Source organism: Nyctibius grandis, chromosome 10, assembly GCF_013368605.1.
Source record: "Nyctibius grandis isolate bNycGra1 chromosome 10, bNycGra1.pri, whole genome shotgun sequence".
In the NCBI taxonomy this organism is placed as follows: domain Eukaryota; kingdom Metazoa; phylum Chordata; class Aves; order Nyctibiiformes; family Nyctibiidae; genus Nyctibius; species Nyctibius grandis.
In genome coordinates this window covers 19,970,324-19,978,839 of record NC_090667.1, presented here as the reverse complement: position 1 = coordinate 19,978,839, position 8,516 = coordinate 19,970,324, and positions in this window count along the sequence as shown.

Below are 8,516 nucleotides of genomic sequence, written 5' to 3'. Positions count from 1 at the left end.
AGAAAAATAGTCTTACAATACAGGTTTTGGTGTTGTTTTTTTTTTTGTTTTGAAAAAGCACAACTTCCTTCTGCATGGAAGTGTCTTTCTGTCAAGGAAGTATAAAGGGCTTCCTGATAACTGTTATCACCTACTAATTTTCATTGAGATGTTTTTGTTACCAAGGAAAATGCAAAACTATGTGCTGCTTAATCCATTTACATTTTTATATATTTCAGCTCTCTCATTTATCTTCTCAGATACTTAGGTATTACTACGTATCTAGTTTTATACCTGACTCTGCTTCTAAAAGAAATCAGCTTTTACTACCATCCTCTGTACTGCTGTAATGTCTTTTTTTTATGATGCAGTAATTAGAACTCAACATACTACTCTATGGAAGAATTTAACAAGAAATTTTATCATCTCATTACTTAGTCTGACTTGTATTCTTTTTCCCTGCCATTGAAGGTCAGCTTAATGCTGACTGCATTGCTGGGGAACCTTAATTTTTACCATAGTTATTGGTGAATGAAATTAGCACTTACGAATTCTTTACAGGCTAGGTTTTTTTTCTTCCTTGAGCAAGAAACACGTGACAATTCAATTGCAATTAACTGCCAACATAAAGAAGTTACTGAGGATTCTTCTCAATGTCCTGAATTTGTTCCTTCTGAGTTTAAAAACTACTTATGTAAGCCAGGTAGAAAAAGGAGAATTTTTAAAGTCATGACAATATGAATGTAGAGAACGAAAAGCATGGTTTTGTCACCCAGTCTGATGGAGGTGAACAAAAATATTAAATAAGTTTATACGCAATTATTTCTTACTGGGGGCTAGTTCTGCTTCTGATAGCACTGAGCCAGTGTACATTATGTTCTGGATTATAAGGTATAACGTAGCGGACTATCCTAAGTGAGAAAAAATGGAAAATACAATGTCACGGTTTAAAGCTGGGCCAGCTATTAACCAGGTGGCAGATGCTCTCTGTTAACCCTCTCCCCCCCCCCCCCCTCAAGGGAAAGGAAAAGGGAAAAGGGAGAGAGACTTATGGGTTGGAAAGTTAAAACAGTTTTAATAAACTATAATAATGAAAAAGAATATAATAACAATAATAATAGAAATAACCAAATATATACAAATATGTACAAAACCAAGATCAAGAGCTTGGAAACCCTCCTCAGGCAGAGTTGCTCCCCCCAGCACAGGCAGAGGGGAAAATGCAATAGCTCCCCCTGCCATCACACCTGCAGGCTTTTAACTGGAAAATTGGCAAAGCTGGTACCAATCAGTGGAAGACAGGAGGGCCCCTCCCTCCTGGGCCCCACCTCCAGGAGGCAGTGGGTTAGTGATAAATAGGAAAGTGAGTATGACATGTATGGGATGGAATACCTCGTTGGTCAATCTTGGGTCACCTGCCCTATCTACTCCTCCCTGCAGGTGCGAGCCCCCTTCGGCTCTTCACTCATAAGCAGTGAGGAATTTAGCAGTGACCTTGGTTTCTCTAAGACTAATTGGCCTGGTTTGGGCCAAACCAGGACATACAATAAACAGGATAATAAAGAATTTCAGTTGTATTTTAAAATCAGATTCTTTGGGGTCCTCTGTCATGTGATAATGACAGAAGCAAATGTGATATTTGCATAAAAGCTAAACTGGGGGTGAGGTGTATGTTCCCCAATCAGATATTATATAATACTTCTTTGATTAATGCTACTATAAAAAGTCTCACATGTGCCTAAATTGATTTCATATGGTAACTCAAAACTATTTTTGCAACCCATGAGACACTGTACAGCATGGCATACCAACCTCCTGCAAAATGTGGAATTTTTCTGGGGGTGTGTGGTCCCAGATTACTTCTATAGCTTGTAGGGGATTTTTCCTACTAGAAGACCAGTTTTAAATACATCTTTCAGAGGAGGCAATCTGTTTTTGGAATTAATCTTTTGTCACGGCCGTAGCTTCCCTTTTATGTTCAGTAAAACCAAGAATGGCAATGTGACGTACAGAGAAGCATCAAAATCAGGAGCAATAAGAATGGAGTAAGAATGCTGTAACCTCAGTGCAATATGCTTTTAAAACCTCTACAGAATCATCATGTCAGCGCCATTCCAGGCTTTACAGCATCTGCATCTTCCCAAACACCCCCTAACAAATCATAACTACATGCTTTTTAAATACCTGCACTGCTTGCATCCATTTAAAGGTTTTTCGATTGCATTAACATATTCCACTAAAGTAATACATTTTCAGAAGACAAAAATTGATACTAATACTCCAACACAACCAGAAGAGCTCTTCAGAACAATGTGTCAATTATCACATCACTGTTTTATTCACCAAATAGATTATAGAATTGGCTTCATCCACTTACTTGTGACAGGTACCTTAACTGCTATTTTTATCTTGGCTGTTAAGTGTGAAACAGTTAAAGAAAGTTCAACAGCTAAAGCTGTAGATGAAGTATCAGAGATGCCTCTAGCAACAGTTAGAGCGTTTTTTAAATTGTAACCTCACTTGCACTGCTCTTTCTAATGCAGTAATGGACATTCTCAAAATTCATGTTAATCTTGTCATATACAATTTCCATTGACAAGTCTACATTGCTGGCCGTTATGCTGCAAAGAGGGAAAAAACAAGGTCTCATTTGCCAAAATCTGGTATGACTCCAGGACTATCCACATTACATCTTTACCAGCAGCAAAGTTCATGCCAGCTGCCAGTCCTCAGTGTGCACAGCATATGAACAGAGAGCTATTAACCCTGTGTTCACACTGCAGGAGTGCTCCAGCTGCTGTGCAATCTCAGCCTTGGTTCATCAGGAGGGAATCCACTCTTAGCACAACAGTAGTATGTTCAAGTGCCTATTGCAGGACTCCAAATGCAGACACAAAACTCCAAACATAGAGTAAAGCAAAATTGCATCAAGAAGAAATATTCCTGCTCATTCATTTATCGGTGTAGATGCAACCCATGCATATCCAGCAGAAAATGACACTGTCTATATCCTAGCTACATATATTTTCAGGGACAAGTGCCATTTCTGTTGAGCATATGAGAAGTAAGAAACAATTAGGTGTTCTTTAACAATACTTAACAATTTTGCAATAGGAGTGCTGATTATATTAAAAGGACTAACATAATCAAGAAATAGAATTCACGTATAAATATCTCCGTCCATAAACATTCAGCAAGTCTCCCAAGAGCTACAGCTGGAGATAGTACTAATGTTCACTAGAACTGGATTAGGCTGTGGGACAGAAACTTTCCGACAAAACCAACCACACTAAACCAAGTGTAGGAGAACAACGGACAGCAGCCAGCTCTCCAACAAAAACATGCATACATATGAGAAAATAAGAATTTGAAAAATATTCAGTGATTCACGGTTCTTCTTTTTTTCAGAAATACGTATCCTTCAGCACAGACATTCCCAAAACTCATTCCTAGTAAAATCTAATACATTTCCAGCTATGGCTTCACACACTTGCCCCAGCTATCCCATGAGGCACTGCCCACACAAGGCTCACCTGAGCATCAGAAAGGACAGAAGGTACACTACATATTTTGTGTTGTAGTCATCTCAAACACAAAAATAAAGCTAAATGACAAGCAGTAGTGCCTGTTGTAACGCAAGTCTTTCCAGCTTCCTTTCCCACTTCTCACATACGAGTTTTCCCAGTCATATAGCCCATACCTCTCCCATCAGGTGGCTGATAAGAAAGTTCCAGCTATCTACAAGCAGCTCCACAGCATCAGTGAGCTAAAGCCTTTTTTCCTCTTTGGAGTATATTCATAACCAAGCTATCACCTAAAATGGACAGTCTAATGTATGCCAAACATTTTATAGAGCTCTTACAGATAACAAACACACTATATGCCTTAACAGGCCCCAGAGAACACATTCAACGTAAAATGGATTGTTAACCAACCTTTTGAACGAAAACAGGTTTACTTAGATATGATAGCGTCTGGTGTTTAAACTGTTCTTCAGCGCTCTGAGATTCCATTTTTTTCTTTAACATTTTTATCTTTTCCTGGCTTTTAAAACACCTCTCCCTGCTTTGCTAGTGCCACAGTGCTAAACAAATCAGTACAAGCAAATTTTTGCATGCAGATAAGACCAAAATCACAGTAGAAGATTACAACATCCATTCAAACACAGTGGTCTGTGGGCTAAACAGTCTGGCAGAAAAGCCAACATCCACATCACACCACCTGTCTTAACAAATCCGTTCCTCTGGTTAATCATTCATTTTAATTTCTAAAGATACCACAATTGGGTAATGATGTCATTTTCAGTATCAAATTAAAATCTGGGAAGTGGAAATAGCCATGTGAAATCTGTAGGCGTGCTCACAAGCTAACTTTACCAATAGGATTTAAAAGTGTAAGAACAGTAATGAAAAAGGATAATTCCCAACTTGAACATTTACTCTTCAAATTTCATTACATTAAATTTTACTTTTCACTAAACAGAAAGCCCATCATTTTTAAATGAGTTCAGAAAAAGAGGAGGAAGAAAAACATGCAAAAGCAGGCATTGTGTGTGTGCATACAATCACAAACCAGTAACATCAGGTACATGACAAATCAAATTCTCATGCATTAGCAGAAAGCATAACAAGGCAAAGGATATTTGCGTTAAAACAAAACACTGAGTCTGAGATTGCTTTTGTTTCCTCTGACAGATGCAAGCGTATCCCCCAGAAATTAACACAGGTATGAGAATAAGCAAATTAGTACTGTTTCAGGCTTTGCCATTAACTTGCTGCATCGGTTTGAGGATGCAATTTTTATTTTCAGTTGACCCATCTGATGATCATTATTTTTCCTACCTACTATACTTCAAAACCTAATCATTACACTTATTTATGTTCACCTTTTTTCATTTATGCCAAAAAATTGCCAGTGGTACCACTAACAAAATTAGAAGTCTGCTATTCCACAGCAGAGTTCTCAGCTTCTCCCCAGACCAACTGTGGCAAAAAAAAAAAAAACACAACAAACCAACCAAACAAAAAAAAGCCAACAAAACCCAACCAACCAAAAATCCCTCCAATCTTTCCCATTATGTAATAATCATATGTAAACATACAAGCATTTCTCCAACTTTACCCAAGACCCTACCAATATGAGACAAATTCCCAAAACAGCATACATCTGTGTATTCAACACTGGTCCTTAATCCAGTAAGAATCTGCCACTTATGCATTACATAAGTGTCTAGTGGCACTGGACTAAGGATTTTTGTATAAGGGAGAATACAAACATGTTATTACTAACTTGGTAGACAGTTTGCAGTGTAATTAAACAAAGCTGATGATAGAGTTATTTCACACTTACACTGCCACCTGATGGATACTCAAAGTATCGCCACTACTCAATAACCAGGCCTGAAACACGGGTGTTTCTTCACTATGCTCAGGCAGTTTCACCAATTACTGAACATGCTCTTTGTCTGCCTGAACAGAAAATTTAGCACATTATTCACACTGCGTAGAAGAGTGTGGAAGTTTCTTTCTAGACTCTCGTACAACTTTAAATTGAGGACCAACGATTTCATTCTACTGAGGGCTGAATTCTTTGTTATTAAGAAGAATATGTAACATTTACAGACAGTTATGGCTTTCTGTATATAAGGATATACTGTTATGTAAAGAAATACAAAAGCACAAGACAGTCCTTCAGCATTCCTCCAGCACGGATTTGCTTTCAAACTGTTAACTGTAGTAATGTTGCACTAAAGCCTCATCATGTTTGTTATTCAGATACCAACAAACAATATAAAAAAACAATTCCCAGACAAATTCTGTTACTAGAACATCTAGTCTCTGTCCCAGCTGGGGGAAAAAAATAGTTCACAGCATTATGTGCTTATTTTCTTGACCTGATTTTATGCTGAGATCAGAGCTGCTGACTTTACACAAGTTATCTTTAACTCAAACCCCACAGTACATGAGTATTTTTGGTGCCCCTTTGTCTGGGGCACCAAAGAATAAAAAAACTTAGGGCTCCAATTAATTATTCAGAACTGAAGCTTACTTAAACAGGTAAGTTCTGTTTAAAATTCTGACATTAAATCAACATAATTTAGTTCCAAGAATTGAGTTTCAGCTCTTCCACAAACAGCAAATTATTTTAATTTTTCTTATAAAAGCTGTTAAAAATACAATCCTGTAAAATATCTTCTGAATTTTATGTTCATGTTGCAATGAACATTCTACATATGTAATCTGGAGTCTAGAAGACCTTCTCACTCTTAATACATACAGTATTAATTGTGTGTGCATAAGATAAATACTACATGACAATCAGCTCATCTATCTGAGTAATTCGAGTCCAAATAAAGTTTTGAATGTTTCCATTTAAATTATATGATGGTGCAACATGATAATCACTATGCAAAAACACTATAGGCCAGTGAAAAAAAAGATGCCTTTTCTATTTCTGCTATTCAAATGTAGTCAATAGTTTGCAAACCCTCTTCAGGGCACAGTCAAGTTTCCCTCGTTTTAAGATAATAATTTTGAATTAAAAGCTAAAAGTTTACATTCATATTAAAAATGTAGCATAAATTTTAGAGAGTACAAGCCCTGTTCATGCTGTATCACTTTTCTATGCACACAATTTCTAATTCTCTTGCATCACAACTAAAAGTTCATCCCTCTGTATATAAAATGCTATAAAAATAGCTGACCCGTGATTTTGCTACTTTTGATAAAAAATAGAAAAAGTTACTAAAGCACACTAGTATGTTGCTCGGACACCAATACTTAGGTATTGATATGCAAATACATAATTCACAAGGAACCAAACTATACAAATCTACATCTGGAATGTAGATTGGAGCCTAAAAAAACAAACCACCAAAACCAAAAGGTATCCCATTGAGAGTTCAGATTACATTAAAAAAAATAAAAAGCCCATTTAGTGTTGGTCTTTTACAATTACTTATCTTAATATACAGCCTACACTACTCCTCATGGCATTGTACAGATATTTACTTTGCCTACCACCAAATGATCGCATCTCCCCAGTTTCCAGATAGCATCTATGTTAACTTTTAGCTCTTACGCACTGATGACTGCCCAGCTGTATTCCTCGTGGTACCCACCTTCAGAGGGCAACCCAGCTGTTTTGTATTTTTGTTGCTGACTTTCAAAATGCTTTCTTCTAGTGGTTTTCATTAAGCACAGGTGCACTGCTGCTGTGGTCCTCTGAACTTCCCAGCATCAGGCATGCTGACTGAAAACAAAGGTGCCGGTCATTGAAGGACTCTAGAAGGCAACAGCTAGAGACACCCGCCCTCGCTTTGTGAAGGAGTAGCTGCTCAGAGTGGGATGCCAGGGCTGTGGTGCTACCAGAAATGAGCTCCTACCAGAGCTTATGTCCATACCCGCTGTCCCAACTGCACCACAAACTGCAAATGCACATGAATAACTGTTTTCCTATTCCTCTTCTCTACTCCATTCCTCACCCAAGGACAAGCCAATGGATAACAAACTTGATAATGCAATGCTACCATTGATTTTTAACCTCACCTTTTAAATCACATATTTTTGTGTCTAAAACTTAAATGTGGAAATAAGTAAATAAAGAATGCATATGTAAGTACTTTAAAAATAGTTATAAATACTAAAATTTTCATGTATCATTTTATGCAGTGGTTGGTTATTTTGCCAGTGTTAAGTACCTGGACATGCTTTCTTGGAAAAATAAAACTGTGTTAGGAATACACACACACACAATAGTACTCTCAATTTCAAAAGTATATTTCTTTAATTTCATTCACCAAAAATACATTTCACAGAGAAAGTCTGCATTGTAATTATATAATTTTAGGGCACTGAGATAATACTTATTGTTACTTTATTATTAAATAAACCAAGACTATCTCACATATGACTTGAATTAAAAAAAAATAATAACTGAAGAACCCATTAATCATCATCTTTGTAGTTTGGGTTTGGGGTTTTTTTTGTCATTTGGAAGACAAAAAAATACATTGTTCCTTTCTGCATGATTAACACACTCCCTCTGAAAGATAATACATTAAAAAAGGGAATGAATTGTTCAAACTCTTATTACAGTAATTCATGCAGGACAACATCAACTGCATACAGAGCATGAGTTCAGGTGGAATAATTACCTGCTCATATTGAAGTTCATTATTATGTTTCTGTCTAAAGTACAGTGAAAAGTTTAGACTGTGACGTTTGTTTTTAGACTAGCAGGAGTCAGTCTGTGTGTGTTTTCAATACATCACAAAATTTACAATACCTCCTTTACCTCTGCTTACTGCCATTATCTTCCCATTGCCATCCTCCGTCTTTTTGTTTTCTTCTTGGTAAATGTTGTGTCTACAACTTGTGCAATAGTTCTTTAAACAGGAGCTAATTTGCTTTTTGTCTCAAAGCCTAGTGAAAACAAAGTATATTTATGAAAATAATTTACAAACAAGACTATATCATTTTCACATTAGCACACTAATACAAAGGTATGAGTTTGTGATATACTTTCCTTGAGTAGTT